This window comes from Danio rerio, chromosome 6 (genome assembly GCF_052040795.2).
Source record: "Danio rerio strain M-AB ecotype USA chromosome 6, GRCz13ab, whole genome shotgun sequence".
Taxonomy (NCBI): domain Eukaryota; kingdom Metazoa; phylum Chordata; class Actinopteri; order Cypriniformes; family Danionidae; genus Danio; species Danio rerio.
This window is the reverse complement of record NC_141026.1, coordinates 45647143-45667653: the sequence shown is the minus strand read 5'-3', so window position 1 is coordinate 45667653 and position 20511 is coordinate 45647143. Positions and strand designations below refer to the sequence as shown.

Here is a 20511-nt window from a genome sequence, read left to right as displayed (position 1 = left end):
GAATAGCCCCGTGAGTGACATAACAGTCTGTATTGTGTCCTGATTGGCCTGTTGTCCACTGGGATTTTACACTCGCAGAATTTACATAAGAACGAGGAAACAAGGGTGTTTGAAGCTTACAGTATAGCCATTTCCATGTACTGAACTCCTATTATTCGACTATGCCTAGATATTTCAGAATTTCTTATTAGGACAATATTATATTATAATATTATAGTTGCTTCAGTCTAGTGTGTGTTAATCTTGAAATATTAAAAACAGTATAAAAGTTATGGTAACACTTTAAAATAAAGATTATTACACATTAATTCATCCTTAAATAATGCAAGGATAATAATGAGTTGATGTATGACTCATCAATTGCTAAACCATTCATTAATAATACATCAGCAACTAATAAAGTATCTATCTGATTAAAAATTTTAATAATATATGAATGATTACTGCTTATACGTGTCATCATTTATTATTATTTTTATCAACCTACAGTACTGATTAATAGTGGAAATGGATGTGTTAATTACCACAGTGGGTGACAGTTGTGCATTTTGACTTCCAATTGTCTGCTTTATTTAATGATTAACTTGTTTTTTTTTAATTAGGTCCCAAATATAAGAAAAGATTTATCAGAAAAATAGATGGTTTGCATTTGACCTGAAGGGCAAATTTTCTTTATTATATATATATGTATGTTCTATAACTATTCTATAACAGCAAAATAGTTATAATAATAGGTCCTAGAAATTTGAGTTTTATATTTAAAATGATATAATGTATTCTATATAATTTGTTAGAATTATAATTATTATACTATAATAATATATTATATTACCATATTTGATATAATTGAATTAAAATCAAATATTTAATAAAATTAATGTTCCCACTTTATATTAAGTGACCTTAACTGTACTTACATCAAAAATACTGTAAATACAATGTACTTTCTATGGTCTTGAGGAGGGATACGGGTCGGGTTAGGAACAGGGTTGGTTGTATGGAGAGGTTCAAGGATGGGTTAAAGTATAAGAGCAGAGATAACAAATCCATATTTAAAAATATTTATGTGCTTAAGCTTTTAAACAAGTATTAATTTAGCTTTGTACCTTCTCTCCTTTCATCTAATTTTTCACTCCAAGTGGTTGACCAGCAGTGACAAGAGTGACAACATGAATACCGGCTAAACAAAGGAGACACTTGTACAAGAAAACACAATGACAAACAATGGATTGTAATTATATGACATGAAGTGCAGGCTTACGGGCCGAGCAGCAGAAATAGAAGCGGAGGCATTGAGAAACACTCTCCTCCTCAGAAGAGGTCATTAATCATGGAAATGTGGCCGTGGTTATGAAGTGACATATCGCTGCTCTTCCTGCTTTCTTTAATTGTGGCCGCTCTGCCTGCTGGACCACTGGCTCAGAAGCTCTCACTCACTACAAGCATTGTTTCTTCTTCTTCTCTGATCGTAAACTGTTTTATTTGCCCTACTTCTACTTTGGAGTTCTTCTCTTAAAAATCTAGGGTTATAAAATTAATGGTAACACTTTAGTTACAACTCAAGGAATTAACTAACACTATAGTTTAACTAAACTAATTAACTGTTTATTAATTGTTAGTATAGAAATCAGGTTTGGGTTTTGGGTAAATGATTAGGAATGCAAAATGAGATCATACTTTCTAACAACTAATGAACAGTTAATATCTTAACAATAATTAACAGTAGTTAATGGCATAAATTGTGACCTAAACGAAAGTGTTACCAAATGAATACTTATCATCAAATGTTCCCAGTTAATTGATTTCATTGAGAATTACAAGTATTTTATGTATTACAAGTTTTATGAAATGGTATATGCAAATGAGGCATTATTTCATTATATATGCACAGATTTGCATACATTTCTAATACATTTTCCAAACATTGGATGAAGTCAGGTTTTGGACATCTTGTATTAAAATTTATTTTGTGAATCTCTTTTTTTCATAAAACACCAACATAGGCTCATTTTTAAAACATACCCCTATATACATATTTGGAGATTGTATATTGTATATTGTGAATTATGTAACCTTCGTATGCATGAATGCATTTTGTCTTTAAAATGAATGCTATAGGGTGGTATGACGCTGTTCCTTTTTCCACAAGCAGCTGATCACCAACTTCCATATGGACGGCTTTCCCGCTGTCACCATTTTGTCCAGTCTCTTGCAGATATTGTACATCGGCGGACTTGAGACGTAGAGAACAGTTGACTTTGATGACGGGGTTCAATGCTGGCAAAGAACGAAAAGCAGATAAGACAAAAACAAAAGTCAAAAAAGAAAATAAACAAGTAAATAACAGTGTAAGAATGTGGTAAAATCGGAAAAGGTGGTAAAAATTTGGGGGCTTTTGAAAACAATGTCTAAAATGGCTGGGTTTAGAGAAGAGGGTGGGCAGAGAAGGGGTAGTTACTTTTAAAACATTATTGGTTGGGTTTAGGGAAGAAGGGTGGGTCAGTCGATCAGTCGACAGCGGCCTCTGGTGGATTTACGTGAGAAAAGCAGGCACAAATAGCACTCATGAGAGAAATTTGAGATCTCAGAGAGCATAAACAGCGGCCTCTGGTGGATTCACGAAAACAAAAAACAGTAAAAAAAACTTACCTCCTGTGATGTATTTGGTGCTCTCCAGAAATGTATATAGGGCTACGTTTTCAGAATGAGCCTGGTTTGTAAAATACGATAATATTTCAGAAAATAATTCAGAAAATACTAAAAATGCAACTAGTAAAGTGTTTTTTTGTAAAATAAAATATATTAGCAAGCAAATTCTGTATGAACATATCATTCCTTGTAAATCTTAAGTTAACTCAACTTAAATTGAGTTGTCAAATCAAAACTTATTTTTCAACAGTGAATATGTATTTTTTTACAGTGAATAAAACTGTAGTTTGAAGTATGAAAGTGCTGCTGAAGTGGAGATTTGTGGCTCAGTGCTGGAGAAAAATGTAAATTACAACAAAAGAAACATGAAAAGTGTATTTTGAATATTTGAACTTTTGCTATCAGACTGAATAAACTTTATTAAACATCCCAAAATCTCAAAATTGACAGGTGTGTAAAAATGCAGTTTTTGCCTGAGGTTTCTTTCTTTGGGTCTCTTAACTTTACTTCTTCTCTAATACTATCCATTTTTAAAGTGACCTTGAGTGTTTAAAAACTTGAGTCAGTGAATATGGGTGGAACAAAAAACAAGCTATTAAGCAAAACCGAAGAAGAAAAATCGTAAATGAAAGAAGTTTTTTTGGGTCCTTCAGTATATTACACATCTTCTTAAGTCATATGAGTGAATGATGTGGTGAGGTGGTCAAAAAGTAAGCTGATACTCATTGAGCACAGCTTTAAAATTAAAGAAGCTGAAGGTCAACCACAGACTGACTAACAATAAATATAAATTTCTGTCAGCAACTTACATTTAAAGGTGGATTTGATGGAAAGATTTTGAATATAATAATGCCTCAAATCATGACTTAATATACCATAATATTAAATTATATATATATATATATATATATATTTATTATATTGTTATATTTGTGCATTTGTTGAAGCTAATTTCAGCCACAAGAAAAAATGTTCTTTAGTAAATCATAATTGAAATATAAAGTAAAATACTTTAATTATGCCCAATAATATTTTTTTTAAAACATCAGAATTTGTAAAAAGTCAAAATTACAATAATCTCAATTATCGCTTAATATCTAATAACAGGGTTTTATATCACAATTATGACTAATGATCTTGTAATTTGGACTATGATATTTTAAAATAGGCGTTTGTTAATGTATTAACATGAACAATGAACCATACATGTATTATAATGTAGTTAACATTAACACTCATTGTTAATGTTAGTTAATGAAAATAAAGTCATTCTTTGTTCTTATAGAGCAATAACTAATAATAACAAGCATAACTTTGGATTTTAATAATGTATTGGTAAATGCAGAACCATGATTAATAAATGCTGTACAAGTATTGTTCATTCTTAGTTCATGTTGGTATATACATCAATTAATATAGCTTTATTGTAAAGTGTGACCTTATGGGATAATTCACAATTAGGATAAATTTAAAATGGACTATAAAATGACTAAATGATAATATAAATAATACATTTATGTAAAAAAAAAAACAATTTCCCAAATATTTATTCATTCATTTTCTTTTCGGCTTAGTCCCTTCATTAATCTGGGGTCGCCTAAGCAGAATGAACCGCCAACTTATCCACCATATGTTTTACGCAGCGGATGCCTTTCACCATCTCTGGGAAATTTCCAAAATATTGAAAAAGTTAAAATGATGACATATTTTATAACCGATCCCAGACTTTTTATTTTATAATCTGGTAATCTATAATTTTAATATATTATTATATTCATAATTTATTTATATTTGATATGTTTTATATTTATTCTTGTAATTCGTTGTTAACATCAATAAGTTATTTAACCTTTTTTCTTCTGGAGAAAATCGTATTTGTTTTATTTTGGTTGGAATAAAAGCAGATTTACAAAAAAAAACAAACACACATTTTAAGGTAAGTATTATTAGCCCCCTTAAGCAATTAAAAAAATAATAATAATTTATAAATAATAAAATTTATAAAATGTGTTTTATAGTTATTAATTTAATTAGTTGTTAACATCAATAAGTAATTTAACCTAATTGACCCATAATTAGAATGTTTAGATCATAATAGCTCTCTCAGTGTTGACTGTTGGTGTAATAATTCTGACATTTTGCTTAATATTATGTTTACAAAGTATGCTTGACAGACATGATTGCTTTAATACAATTGTTAATATATTAGAAATTAATATAGTTTTAAGGTCAATATTATTAGCTCCCTTAAGCATTTTTCCCACTATTATGTTTAGAAATGTGTTGAAAAAAAAAATCTTCCCTACATTAAACACAAATTGGGGAGCTTAAACTGCCACAACCCCCAAAAAGTAGATGTTGGCCAAGACTTTTACAATGATTTGAACTAATATAAGTCATATAAGTGCCAACATGGAGTCTCTATGCATTGCAACACACAAGAGAGAACTGGAAATCAATGGCTGTGTCAATACTCTGAGTCTAAGTGCAGAATTATAGGAGAGCGAGAGACACGGTGGTAAAGACAGAGAGACACATATCATTCCATCAGAGAGTTATTTACAATCACATCCCACTGCTGGGATCATTTTAACACTGCATCACTTTAACACCGACTGAAGTCCATCTCCCAAAGCAGAGGGGGAATCTTTACCCTCAGGGCAAAAAAACATCATTAACATTATCATTGTTTGAATTCTCCTTTTTTCCTTACCGTTCTCCCTCCTTCTCTCCAGTATTTCAAAGGAATCATATTTATATGCCCATCCTATTGAGTGTATAATTTCTATAGAGCTTGCATATGCAAATACGCAGGGGTTTCAAACAGCAGAAAACACATAGCCTATGTGCAATTATGTAAATTGTATTTTGTTATTCATGCAGTTATTCGCTTGCATATTCGCTCATGCATTCATTTGCGGTATTAATGCCTAGTAGAGCTGTAATGCAGGGCTGTAGGGCTTTCTTTCACCACAGGATCATACGCTGAGACAATAGACAGATGCACTGAGAGATGCCAAATTCACTGCCTCATTCAGACTGAGAGAAGTAAAGAGAAAATTCTGCCTTAAAAGTGAAGGAAACAACAGAAAATGCACAGTTTTTCTTGCTCTTATTAGTTTCAGGTAGGGAAGAGTCCACATCTAGCTCAAAAGTGTAAACAGATTTTGGAGCAGGCACCTTTTCAACCAATGGACATTTAGCTGTATTCATGCTATCAGCATAAATTTAGACCAATAAAGGTCTATGAAGCTTAAAATATTCCAAAACAAGAAATTAAATTTCAAAATATTTTAATGGCATATAATATTAAGTGTTGTTTAATTAAAAGTGTTAATAATTAAAAATAACACAATTTAAATTGAGATTGGTTAGGCATAAGTTTCATACAAAAAAAAATTCTGAGCTGGATTGAATTTTTCATATAATTATTATTATTTTTAGGCTACAGAAAGGACATTTAGGGCATCATGGTGGCGCAGTGGGTAGCATGATCGCCTCACAGCAAGAAGGTCGCTGATTCGAGCCCGGGCTGGGTCAGTTGGCATTTCTCTGTGGAGTTTGCATGTTCTCCCCGTGTTGGCAAACGAATGAACGAACGAACGAATGAAAGGACATTTAAACTTTTTAATCAATGGACATTTTTGCCTGCTCCATTGTAGTTTTTGTAATTGTTTTAGCTGTAATAATGCTAATTGCTAACAGCAAACATTTTGACAAGAAAACGTGTACTTGTGTAGAAAAGTTAACCTGCTGGTATATGGAGCTTAAAATCTGCCAAAACAATCTGAATTTTAATTATGTTATTTTAAGTTATTACCAATTGCCTGATTAAATGTCATTAAAATTATTTGAATTTATAAAAGTGAATTTGAGTTTCTTAAGTTTAGTTTTTTTATCTGACTTTGAAAAAATTATTCTTCCCTGTTGATCTCCTCTGACCTACCTTCTGCTGAATCTGAATTTCATGATCTGAATTTCTTGGTTTGAATTTTAGAATATTGAATTTGATGTTCTTTCCTGTACTGGGTTGCAGCTGGAAGAGCATCCGCTATGTAAAACATATGCTGGATAAGTTGGCAGTTCATTCCGCTGTGGCAACCCATGATTAATAAAGGGAGTAAGCGGAAAGGAAAATGAACGAATGAATGAATGAATTTGCTGTTTTGAGTTTTAATCTTGAAAACTTGAGACTGTATTTTTACAAACCCAATATCTGCAGTCTAGGAATTCAGAACAAAAAAGTTAAAAAGTTAAGAAAATTCAAATTTAAAACATTTTAATGGCATATAATATTAAATTTTATTAAATTACAATTGTTTTTAATTCAAATTAAATCTTAAATTAATACTGGTCCTTTTATAACGCTGGAAGAAATTTCTGAGACATTTTTGCCTGTTTCATTGTAGTTTTTATGATTGTTTTACCACTGTTAATGCTACTGTATCACATCCATTTTGACCCAAAAAGGTGTATTTAAGGTGTACTGAAAAGTTAATATTTTACCCTCAATTTCTTTTAGAAATTTATTTTACACTAAGAACAATAAGTCACACTTTTAGACAAAATTGCCCCCATTAATAACTGCAACATGTAATCCCAGTAACATTTAATGAAAAAATATACATATATCTTCCAATTTGTTTGGCAAGAATTAAAAATTGTAATGCTTTTTTGCAAACATTTGTCATTTTTAGCTATTTTCTTTAAGTTTGGTATGTAAAGAAAATCAGTGTTTTGTTTTTTAATTCTCCCATTTTCTGATTTTGAGCACTGCAGATCAAGTTAATTAAATTAAAATGATTTATAATAATGTGTGTTGTGCTGATATAGATGGATTGTTTTGTAGAAGTGTGAGTGATAGTTTAGTTCTTTCTTGATGTGACACAACATAAAAACATATTAATGTATTAAAAGTAAATTTATTACAAATTGCATAAAGGTATTAAAAAAAAGTCAAATCAAGAGGAGAAATATGATTAGCCTTAGTATATGGAAAATAATTCCTTGTTTTTCTTGTATGACTTTATACAAACAAATTGTCACCTAAAGCGTAAAGTCCTTAAAATGAATTATTTTTGGTAGCTGGTAGTTTCAGTCAAAAAAGTTTTTAAAAAATCTTTAAAATATGACACCTATTGCTTTTATGGTAACACTTTACAATGTGGTTGCAATAGTTAATGTAATGTATTTACTGACATGAAGACCAATGAACAATACATTTATAAAAGTATTACTCATTACAGTATTTATTCATCTTTGTTAATATTAGTTAATCGAAATACAGTTGTTCATTGTAAATTCAAGTTTACTCTGTGTGTTAAATAATGTTAACAAGCATGAATTTTTGATTTCAATAATGCACTAGTAAATGTTGAACTAATAAATATTGTACAAGTGATGTTAATTATTAGTTCATGCAAGTTAATAGATTAACAAAATAAAAAAACTAAATAGACATTTTGTCCTCTCTGGACCTATGTGTAACTTTTTAAAATTGATGCACAAGGGTTAAGAGCACAGGAAAGAAGGCATTTAATTTCAGGATGCATCAATTTTTTTCCATGACATGATTCAGTTCAGTTTTATGCTTTTTTTTCAGTTCACTGTGTGTCTTTTCGCTGTCCCATCTGAACGAGCCTCAGCATGCTCTGTGTTTGGCTAAACTGCGTAACAAATTCAAGAGAATAGCTACAGTCAAAGACACACCGCAAACTCCCAGCAGAAAAATAATCTTTCATAATTTATGATGCCACATGGGCCCTTACACCGCAGTCTGCCAAAACCAAAGAACAGTTCGCATATTCAAGGTGAAGTGGATCAAATTTGATGCCATTGAGATACTACTGTAGATGTTATAGCTAATTTGATTTGGTTTTAGGTTTTTATTTTTGTTTAGATGTTCATGATTTTGTTATTTCTATGTCTATATAGATTTGTTAATGTCTATTTTAGTTTTCTTTTTCAAACGAATCAGGTCAAACTACTTTAAATTAAAATGAGTAATATTTCCTTGATAATCAGTTAAAATAAAATAAATTCATGCATTTTATTTCATAATAAAAATAAAAATAAAATAAAAATAAACATAAAATTAGCTTTATGGTTTTAGTTTTATTCATTATTCATTCATTCATTCCTTCATTTTTTTTTCTTTGGCTTAGTCCCTAATTTATCAGTGGTCTTCACGGTGGAATGAACTGCCAACTATTCTGGCATATGTTTAACACAGCAAATGCTTCCAGCATTGCTTCCAGCTGCAACCCAGAACTGGGAAACACCCATACACTCTCGTATTCACACACGCATTCATGCACTACAGCCAATTTAGTTCACCCATGTCTTAGGACTGTGGGGGAAACCGGAGCACCCGGAGGAAACCCACACAAACACGGTGAAATGCAAACTCCGGTTTTAGTTTTAGTTTAGTTTTTAAAAAATATCTTCTAAAACCACAGAAACTTGACAAACGATATTGCTTTTGCCATCTTTATTGTTATCATTTACTTTTTCTACATTATATAGATTTTATTCATTTTGATTTTAGGTTTAGTTTTTTTAAATACATCAAGCTAAACAAGTCAAATATGGAAAATAAAACATGCTTTGTTTCATTTTATTTAAAGTTCATTTTATGTCAAGTACAAAAATGGTTTTAGTTTTAGTTAACAGCTTCAATTACCACATGATCCTGGTACAAAAAAGAAACAAGTTTTTGGTTGCTTGGTTTATTTACAGCATTTAATTGTAAATTCTATATGAAGAGTTCAGTTACAAAAACCTCTAAATGGCATCTAAAATGTCCTCCTAAAATTAGCATTTTTCTCAGCCTTCAATATTTTTCTTATTTCACTTTAAAGGCAATGAAACTAACTTATTCATCACTATACAAGTAAAATGACCATACACACGAGAAAAATGCTGATTTTAGAAGAAAAAATAAATAGCATTAAGAGATTTTTGCATGTAAACTCTTCACATGCATTTGCAACTTGAAATGACATTCTACAGAAACCAACAACACACACCAAGAATTCCTATCTTAAACCCAGAAGATTTCTTTTACAGTATGCTTTAAAGGGCATCTATTTTACCCCCTTTTCAAGATTCAAGATAAGTATTTTGTGTTTCCAGAATGTATCTGTAAAGCTCAAAATACCCATTAGATTATTATTATATATTTTTAAATCTGGAAAATTTAAGCTTTTAAAACATTGCAGCTGTTTTTGTTGTCTGTGCTTTTAGTGCAAATAAGCTGGTTCTCTCTGCCCACTGTTCCCACATGCATGTCAGAGATCTGATGAATGTAGCCATCACATAGATAAACAGCACAGTGACAGACAAGAATGAAGCAGATCTCCCTTACTACAGTAAGAACTGATATATTTTATATTTATTACTTAATATATTTGTTGGGGAGTTCATTCAAGCCTTTCTGCAACAATGAGTCACACACAATGTCATTACACACACACGTTTACCTTCACATTGTTTTTGCACAGCAAGTGTGACAGGATACACGTTAATATCCACCGTTGTAGGGACATCCAATTATGTACAAAATAAACCTGATTTAACGTCCGCAAACTGGGATTGAAGAGTCTTATATAATTGTGCTGATACGCGGCTGTGGTGGTAAAGACGGTAAAATGTTTTTAAAACGTTGTAAACTTGTACAACTCATTCTTGAGGTGCAGATGATCACAGAGAGCAGAACAGAACTTTTAATCCCAGTTGATTTGCGCACATCCTGTCTTGTTGATTGCATTACCAAGGAGACATGTTAATATATGGCTGTCGATCAATTCGGTGGGCAGGGAAACCGCACTCCTACATCAGGTTGCAGTCAGCTTCAAAATGGGAGGGATTTAGATCCTATTTTAAAATCTGGAAGTTTTAAAAGAGAGACTTATTGTGTTTCCATCACTCCAATATGACAGTGGACAGACTATACCTACACACAGTTCTGTCCAAACAGCTCACAAAAGATGATTTTCATAATAGGTGCCCCTCTAACCATTCAGTGTGAGCAAGACTATTTACTATTAATTCATTCATTCATTTTCTTGTCGGCTTAGTCCCTTTATTAATCTGGGGTCGTCACAGCGGAATGAACAGAAAACTTATCCAGCAAGTTTTTACGCAGCGGATGCCCTTCCAGCCGCAACCCATCTCTGGGAAACATCCAAACACACATTCACACACACACTACGGACAATTTAGCCTACCCAATTCACCTGTACTCCATGTCTTTGGACTGTGGAGGAAACCGGAGCACCCAGAGGAAACCCACGTGAACGCAGGGAGAACATGCAAACTCCACACAGAAATGCCAACTGAGCCGCGGCTCGAAACAGCAACCCTGCGACCTTTTTGCTGTGAGGCGACAGCACTACCTACTGCGCCACTGCTTCACCACTATTAATTAACTCATTGCTAATCATATTTTTGACAGTATTAACTGGGATAATCATCCTACAGTATGAAAAACCAAAACATTAAACTACAGCAATAAATAAGCAAGTAAAAATCACTTGCAAATAAAATAACAAAACACCCTGATTTCTACTGATCAGCTTGTATATCAACACTCGCCGTAGGTTTCATTTATAAAGATGCTTCAACGTCTTAATGAAAGCGAGGGGCCATCAGATTTCCAGCATAATATGAAATAACGCTGATGGAGAGAAAAGAATAGTATGATATTGTAAAGCATCAGATGACATTACCGACTGTCTAATATTGCTTATGCTCACATGGACATCTAAATTGCAATGACTCGATTCCGCAAAAGCTTAATGATGGCCGAGGCTGCCTGTACTTCACTTATGGGAGAGATTGAATTACTTCCTCGCTCTCCAACACATAAACACCCTTCTCACCTCGTTTAAGCACCACACAGTCATATAGATCATTTAATCTCAGAGATAATGACCAAGAGGGAGAAAATCGCAATGAGCTTGCGTTTCATTAGAACAATTCCTTTAATTGCGTCTCATCCTTCTGTCCTACTTTGTGGAATCAGCAACAATGAGCTCAGGGTTCACACACACACACACACACACACACACACACACACACACACACACACACACACACACACACACACACACACACACACACACACACTCAACGGGCTTTATTATTTAGAGTCTCAAGGAGAGCAACACTCGGGCTAAATTGCAGTTTCGCTCATCTGATGACAGAAAGCTGAGGGTGAAGGAGAAGAGGTGTATGATTGAGGGCTCTAATTTACAAATTGCGAGTAAGCTGAATAGTTGAGCGCTTGGTTTTCCAATGACAAGAGTCTCAATTCGTACATCCAAATCTTACACTCTCAAACCCTGTTTTCATTCTAATCAAACATTATTCGAAAACTTCAACATTTTCCACAAACATCTGCTAAAAACAACCTAGGCTCATTCTGGAAATGTAGGCTACCCCATATACATTTCTGGTGAGCGCCAAATATGTCCCAAGAACTACGTTTAGGTGAATCCACCAGAGGCCACTGAGTATGCTTTTTGAAATCTCAAATGTCTCTCATGAGTGTCATTTGTGCCTGCTCTTCTTGCATAAATCCACCAGAGGCTGCTGTCGACAGACTGGTTGACCGATCGACTGACCCACCCACCTTCTTACCTAAACACAACCAATAGTGTTTTCAAAAGCACTGACTGACCCGCCCACCAACTTCCCTAAACCCAAATGAGAGTGTTTTTAAAGCAATCCAGATAAAGAAAAGCCAGATTTTAAAGAAAAGTTTTCAGATTATACCACATTCTCACCCTGTTATTTACTTGTTTATTTTATTTTTTGGCTTTTTTTTTTTGTCTTACCTGCTTTCTGGAACTGTTCTTCGACAGACTCAACTCCGCTCCACGTCACAAGTCCACCGACTAACGCGGCGAAAAACCGGGCAAACTGGTAATATAAGAAAAGCCATCCATTCGGAGGTACACGGTCAGCTGGTAAGCAAAAAAGGAACAGCATCATATCGCTGAAATTCAGCCATTCATACCTCTGGCTACATAATTCACAATCTCCAGAAATGTATATAGGGCTACGTTTTCAGAATGAGTCTATGTTGGAAAAAAATGACTAATAATGTTTTTATTTAAGGTGTGGTTGTAAACAATTTATTTGGGCTGAGTTTAAACAAACAAATTGAGTTAAATATTACTAAATTTTATTTGTTTCTTTAAACTCAACCCATATAAATTGTTTGCAACATTTTTTTAGTGTACTATACTATCAGTTTATTCACTATAGTTCATAAAATAGTAATAATATATGACACAAGCTCGCATTTAAACTGTAACAACAAATTCATCTTGATAACGTCAGACGACTTTGATAGAAAGGTCCAGTTTGTAATGGATTATAATCAACTGTTAGTATGAAAATATATACTCTATCAATACATTGTCAGTTCACTCTTAGCATGTCAGTCTGTATCTCCTGGGCTGCTGTCATCCAAGTTCATGCAAATCTGAACTTCAATATTTTCCCATCACTGTCAGCGGTTTCTCTAGTTCCTGTTGCTTTGGCTTTGTCTCTTTATTCATCAGGGGTCACCACAGCGGAATGAACCGCCAACTTATTCAGCATATGTTTTACACAGCGGATGCCCTTCCAGCCGCAACCCAGTACTGGGAAACATCCATACACACTCATTCACACACATACACTACGGCCAATTTAGTTTAGTTCAATTCACCTATACCACATGTCTTTGGACTGTGGGGGAAACCAAAGCACCCAGAGGAAACCAATGTGGACACGGGGAGAACATGCAAACTCCACACAGAACAGCCAACTGACCCATCTGGGACTCGAACCAGTGACTTTCTTGCTGTGAGGTGACAGTGCTTACCAAAAAAATAATAAAAAATCCAATATTAAATATGGTGTCTGTATATTTTTTTCGCTTGACTGTACAGTATACATTATATGTATTGTGATTGTTCAGATCACATGTAGATAAGGGAGACATATGTGGTGGTTTTATGCATTTCTTTTGACTATTTTTTCCTGATTTCTTTCAGAAGAAGTATGAGCAGGTGTATTTAAGGATGTCTTCTGATCTTTTGATTTAATACTGTGAAATAAGGTTGCACAATCTAGATTTAAACACAAACAACAAAAACAATACAGATAACATCAGCTTTCATTACAGTTTTGACATCTGCTAAACTATGCCAAGTTTTTAACTTTCTGATGGGAGGATTAAAGTTCAGTCTGATTAGCACACTTATAGGAATTCAAAGCTTAAGACTTCAGTAAGCAGGCAGAAAAGAGGTGGTCTATAATAACTTTCTGAACCAATTCGACTACATAAGGATTTACAATATGAAAGCAAATTAGTTGAATGCATTTTTGAACACCACTGGAAATGCTGAAAGTGGACTGACATTTATCAGGAATCGCCACAGTGGAAAGAACCACCAATTACTCTGACATATGTTTTATGTGGCCAATGCCCTTCCAGTCAAAACTCAGCACCAGAAGAACACTAACTTTTGAACCCCCAGCACTGGGAAACACCCATACACTCTCATTCACTATGACCAATTTAGTTTACCCAATCCTCATGTCTTTTAAGTGTGGGGGAAACCGAAAAACCTTGAGGAAACCCACACGGATATGGGGAGAACATGCAAAAACTTCACACAGGAATGCCCAACCAACAGTGCCAAAAAAGTGCACTGTGATACCATAGTTTTATGCTAAATTTACGTTGCTTTTATCTCTTTTGTGCCAACATGCTTAACCAGACTCAAACCCAACATTGTACAATCGAGCTACTGAACAAACTGGCCACACCATATAAGTTGTCCATGAAGATAGAAAGGTAAGGCAAACGTATTTGAAAATAATCAATATTGGCACATTGTGAAAGCGTAGCCCTATATACATTTATGGAGATCATGAATTATGTAACCAATAATGTATGGCTGCATTTCATCTTTAAAACGAATGCTATGGGCCAGTATGACACCGTTCCTTTTCTCGCTTACCAACTCGCTTATCTCCATATGGACGGCTTTTCCAGTGTTACCAGTTTAAGTTGGTGGGCGGGTCAATCAGAGCTTTTGAAAACACTATTGGTTGGGTTTAGAAAAGGAGGAGGGTGGTTCGGTTGCTCAGTCAGGCAGTCAGTCTACAGCGGCCTAAAAAATAAAAAAGCTAAAAAATAAAATAAACAAGTAAACTACAGGGTTAGAATGTGGTAACGTGGTAAAAAAATCAGGCAACAGCTTTTCTTTTTCTGGATTCTTTTCAAAACACTGCGGTTGAGTTTAGGGAAGTGGGTGAGGGGGTCAATCGGTGCTTTTTAAAAAAAACACTATTGGTTGGATTTAGGAAAGGGGAAGGGTGGGTCAGGTAATCAGTCATTCAGTCAGTCAGCAGTCAGTTGACAGCAGCCTCTGGTGGATCTATGTAAGAAAAACAGGCGAGAATGCCAATCGTGAGAGAAATTTGAGATCTGAAAAGGCATACACTGCGGCCTCAGGTGGATTCTGAAAAATAAAAACTGCAAAAAAAAAAAAAACAAAAAAAAAACGTAGCTCCTGGGACGTATTTTGATCTCTCCAGAAAGGAGATCAGAATGAGACTGGAATGAAAATAATCCTTTATTTAATAATACTACTGTATGCCCCTGTAAATATTAGTGTAAAAACAAATAAAAGTTACTGGTGTCATATTGCCCTATAACGTTCATTTAATAAAGAAAAGGCAGTTAATTGTATGTTGAAGTCTAATTTTGCAGTATCACAGAATCTCTGAAGCACATACAGTATGTCCAATGAGTCTTGTGTTGAATAAATGCTGCAATATTTCAGAAATATACTTGATTTTCATTTTGACATACAGCTAAAACACAGAAAAACCCGCCTGATCTCACAAGGAAACATTTTTATATTTTGACAATTTAGTGGTTAATTTGTACGAGTTCAGTCATGCAAACATTACCAAATTTAAAAAGAAGGTATAGCACCAAACCAAACCTCTACCTTCGTTGTACTAATCATTTTCAGAGCAAATTGAACTAAAATGTACAAATGAGATTCTACAAATTCAAACAAATTAGCCACTAATGCAAAATTTATGAATTGCCTTGAGATAGCGTTAAAATATGTGGTAAACTATTATTTACAAAATTTTGGTACACTGTAAAAGCCAAAAAGTTAAGGTAACTTAAACCATTTGAGGAAACCAATTGCAACAAACCATTTAAGTTCAAAAACTAATCCAAATAAGTACTGTGAACTTGCTTTAAGTTGAAGTAATGAGGTATTTAATTACTGCAACCCATTACCTTGAGTTCTAATTTTCAACTTTTCAAACAAGTAGAATTAACTTTCAGTCAATTTTGAGTTAACTGCACTCATTTCATTTCATAAAGACTGTTGGGTTTTACAGTATATGAACATAATAATGGCAACAAAAATCTTTATTTATTTTTATTCTATATCTTTTTTTAATCCATATTCATCATTATTTATTTATCTTTAGATGCTAAATATGCACACAATACTTGTAAGAGTCAGTTTTGTCATCTTTCAGCTCTTGACATTGAAAATATGGACAGGGAGATTTGCAGATCCTTAAGTCGAGCACTTGTAAAACATTTCTATGGACCAGAATTATATCTGTGAAAGAGGCAGAGAGAGTGTAAAAGAAGCCTGGAGCAAATAACAACTTTTATGGTGCTTCAGATACACAGAGTTACCTAACGTCACATAAAATCCAGCAGAGTTATAAAGTCTCATATAAATGTGCTGTACCAGAGAGCATTCTGTACACATAGCGAAACAAAACCACATACAAACACACATGAGGGGATCGTGATTTAATATGTCCCGTTCTAAATTAACGGGTTGGTATAAGGTTTAGGAAAAACAAACTGAAAGTTAAAACAAACCAGGAAAGTTTAAACCAGGACGAATGACGGAATGGTCTTACCTCAACATGTTCAAACATCTTCAGCGCTTTTTATCCTGGTTGACATTCGGTGCAACTTAAAGGCACAGTTTACAAAAATGGACACAACTTTACGTGTATCGTTCCATTGCAGTCATTCATAGTGAAAATGTAATAAAGTCTAAAGTATGAAAAATGTCTAAAGTAATATGGTACAGTAGCTTTAAATGAGGAACCGTATGAATTTAATTGTATATACATTTTACTCAGTATAGTATTTATCTGTTTCACTTTAACAAGGACAATGTAAAAATGGGTAACCACAATTTTAACCAAAACCAGACATGAAATTTAATTCACAGTGACACTAAAGTTCTGTAAGAGTATTCAGCAGTAATTATTATTATCACCCTCTATCATTTTTATTTTACCAAAAAAAAATCTATTTTGTTTAAATATAAATGTAACTATTGCCCTTTAAATTTGGATAAAATGGTTAGCTAAGTAATTGATCATAAATGTACAGTGAGGTTTGTAACATTTTTAAATTTTTTGTATTAGAAAATATTGACAATTAATTTTTACAATTAATTATGACCATCTTAAAATTCTTCTTCAGGTCTTTTTCAAGCCATATGATAGCTCAGAGGAACAATATAGGTGGTTATACTTAGGTGAAAACAATGACCTAAAATTTACATTTACTCATATTTACTCACCCTCAAGGGGTTTCAAACATTATACATTTCCTTCTTTCTGTTGAACACAAAAGAAGATAATTTGAAGTATGTTAGAAAATTGTAACTATTGACTTTCATAGTAGGAAAAACAAATACCATGGAAGTCAATGGTTAGCGGTTTCCAGCATTATTCAAAATGACTAGTTTTGTATTTAAAAGAAAAAAATTAACTCAAACAAGTTTGTGACAAGTGAAGGGTAAGTTAATGATGACAGAATTTTCAGTTTTGGGAGAACAATCCCTTTAAGTGTTTTTTAGTGAAAAACATGGTAACACATTACAGCATGAAAGCATTAAAATGTTCATTATTTTTACTAAGTACTTAAATGAACAATTATGCTATAATAAAATCTTGTTTTCAAGTTTAGAACAGATTGTATTTTCCCTTAAGTACCCAGCAGGCACACAACATCATATTAGGTTAGATTTTGGTCAGGTGACAAAAATTTAATGTTTAGCCAGCGTCTAAGGACAATGTTATTTTGACGTCCAATAACAACGTCAAACTACGTTGATATTTGGTTGATTTTAGGTTGTGTTGGAAAGTGACCACAATTTAATGTCTGATACATGTCATGGTGTTAACATCTACACAACGTCGAGGTGTAACATGATTAGACGTTGATATTTGGTTGATTTTAAGTTGGACGTTGGACATTGACATCAACCTGAAGTTTGGTTTCTGACGTCAACCCGATTTTCATTTCCAAACAAATTCTAACATCCTCCCCACGTTGGGGTACGTTGGAGTACCATGTCAAGATGACATCATGCTGACGTCATGTGCCTGCAAGGTGTTTAAACCACTAAACCTTAAAGGGCACCTATGGTAAAAAATCTACTTTTCAAGCTGTTTGAACAGATCTGTGTGTTGGTATAGTGTATAGACCGTCATACTGGGGTGATATGAACACACCCAGTCCTTTTTTTTCAATTTAACTACAAAAAAAAAGGGTCGGCCAATTGGAGCTGTTTTCAAATCGATCGCACCATTACGTAGGTGTGCGATCCCCCCGCCCACCGAATTGATTGACAGCTGCGCGCATTAACATGTTCCGGTAGTCGCGTGTATATGTCAACAAGACCAGGCAGACATACGCAAAGCAACCGGGAATAAAAGGTCAGTTCTGTTCGCTAGGATCAGCAATCATCATCAAATGTGATTAAGAGTAAGTTTCACATGTTTAAAGTGTTTTAAAACAGAGTATGTGTGTAATTAATTACAGCGTTTTACTTCAGCTTTACTTCATCAGCACAGCCGCGTGTCAGAACAATTATAAAAGAAGACGCTTCAATCCTGGTTTGTGGAAGTTAAATCAGGTTTATTTTGTACATTAGCATAACAGATATCCACACAGTTCTTGAGGTTAGCCTTAACTAAGCTAAGCGCGCTCTGTCTGTCTGCCTGCCTGTGTGTGTGTGTGTGTGTGTGTGTGTGTGTGTGTGTGTGTGTGTGTGTGTGTGTGTGTGCGCAACTTTGTAACGATATTGTGTGTGACTCATCAATGCAACTTCATAATACTGATTAGTAAAGGTTAGTTCTTACTGTAGTATCTCACAAACGCTACGTGAGACCTTCTTCCTTTAAGTCTGTCTGTTGTCTGACGCAGCTGAGGGAGGAGATTAAAGTACGTGGGAAGGCATGTAGAAACAGTAGGCGGGCAGAACTCGGCTTAAAGGCGCAGTACGACAAAACCACCCCCTGCTGGAAATCAGTATAAAACAGCATCTTGTAAAAAGTATAATGAAAAATCTGATGGGTATTTTGATCTGAAACTTTATATACACATTCTAGAGAAGCAAAAGTCTTATATTAAATCTGAAAAAAGGGGTAACCTAGGTGCCCTTTAATGTTTTTTTTTATCTGACCAACAAAACATATTGCAACTATCAAATGTTGTCTAGTTTGTCTAATTTTAAAGTTAGCTCAGTCATTTAAAAAAAAAAAAACTAACATGTTAATACTGTAATTGATAATTTAGACAAAACTCACACTCGAAAACTACTACTACTACTTAAACTACTGCTTATAATTTATTTATACTCAAAAAACATATATTTGTGTTGCTTGTTCAAATTACTTATTTGTCATGAGCTGAATGAACACACTTCTTGAGGTTTTTGGCATAACTTAAATTGTTTTGGGTTCAATCAACTTAAATTTGTAAAAACAATCAAGTTAACAATCGATTTGTGTTGAGACAACATGAAGGAATTATGTGGACAGCTGCATTTTTTGTGTATTTATTATCAGCGTTTTGATGGAAAGTTAATTGTTTTATGTTTAATCTACTTAAGTAAGTTACGTTAAATTAGTGGATTTGTGTTGGGACAATTGTGTGGAACCCTGAATTTCCTACAGTGCAGTTAAAGAAAAAGAACTGATTATAACATTGCATAATACCAAAAAAAAAAAAAAGAGCAAAAACAATCTCATCATAAAAAATGCCCCACACATATTACGATACATTTAAGTCTTCTAAAACTACATGACAGCTATGAACAATGTGAAATTTAATGAAAATCTTGGCAACGCCAAGTTGTTGTGTTATCTTACTTGAGTAATTAGCAAATTATGCATGATTACATGCAGCAACCTTAAACCAAACCATGATCCCAATCCTATGACTACATATTTTTAATTTCCATTACTCTGTGCTTAAATGTAAAGGTACCACGTTATTTTGATGGTCCATTTAAGTATTAGTAGACTGTCTGCTTATTATCTGTTGATACTGCTCCTTCAACAGACATTTAACTGACTAAAACTTTGCAAGTACATGTCAACTTACAATAACCCTAACCTCAAACTAACAGGCTACTTATAATATAATGAGAATTAGATAGCATGTAGATGCAATGCAACTTAAAGTCAATAAATGGACCATCAAAATATGTGACCAATGTAAAATTACACTACAACAAGAACCACAGAAAATGACCAAAACCATTTGTGTGACACTAATTCAACATTCATGGCAAATGTAGTGCTTTAACTGTATCATTTACTAATACAGTGTGTTCAGTAAATGTTCACCGACATCCATAAAAAAGAGCGGTAAGCTGCATGGCATGTATCCTCAGATAAATACATTAGCATCTTTGTCTCCCCCATGCAGCTCCACAAGGTGAGTTCTTATCTTCCGCCTTCAAACTGTGACTGAACACTATTGATCCTGAGCATGTTGTCATT

At 33.7% G+C, this 20511-nt stretch overlaps 1 long non-coding RNA gene across 3 annotated transcripts in view; it reads right to left on the bottom strand.

Moving 5' to 3' along the window:
* Window positions 1-1216: 1216 nt before the first annotated feature.
* The window catches only part of LOC141386340 (uncharacterized), a 49877-nt gene continuing 30582 nt past the window's right edge, over window positions 1217-20511 (bottom strand). Inside the window, exons 3-4 of one of the 3 annotated variants that reach the window (XR_015494056.1) lie at window positions 12489-12617; window positions 1662-2277 (exon numbers count right to left, since the gene is read on the bottom strand). This is a non-coding gene — a long non-coding RNA (uncharacterized LOC141386340). Of the gene's footprint in view, window positions 2278-12488; window positions 12618-20511 lie in introns of all 3 variants that reach the window. The other 2 variants (XR_015494057.1, XR_015494055.1) reach the window with 2 other exon arrangements.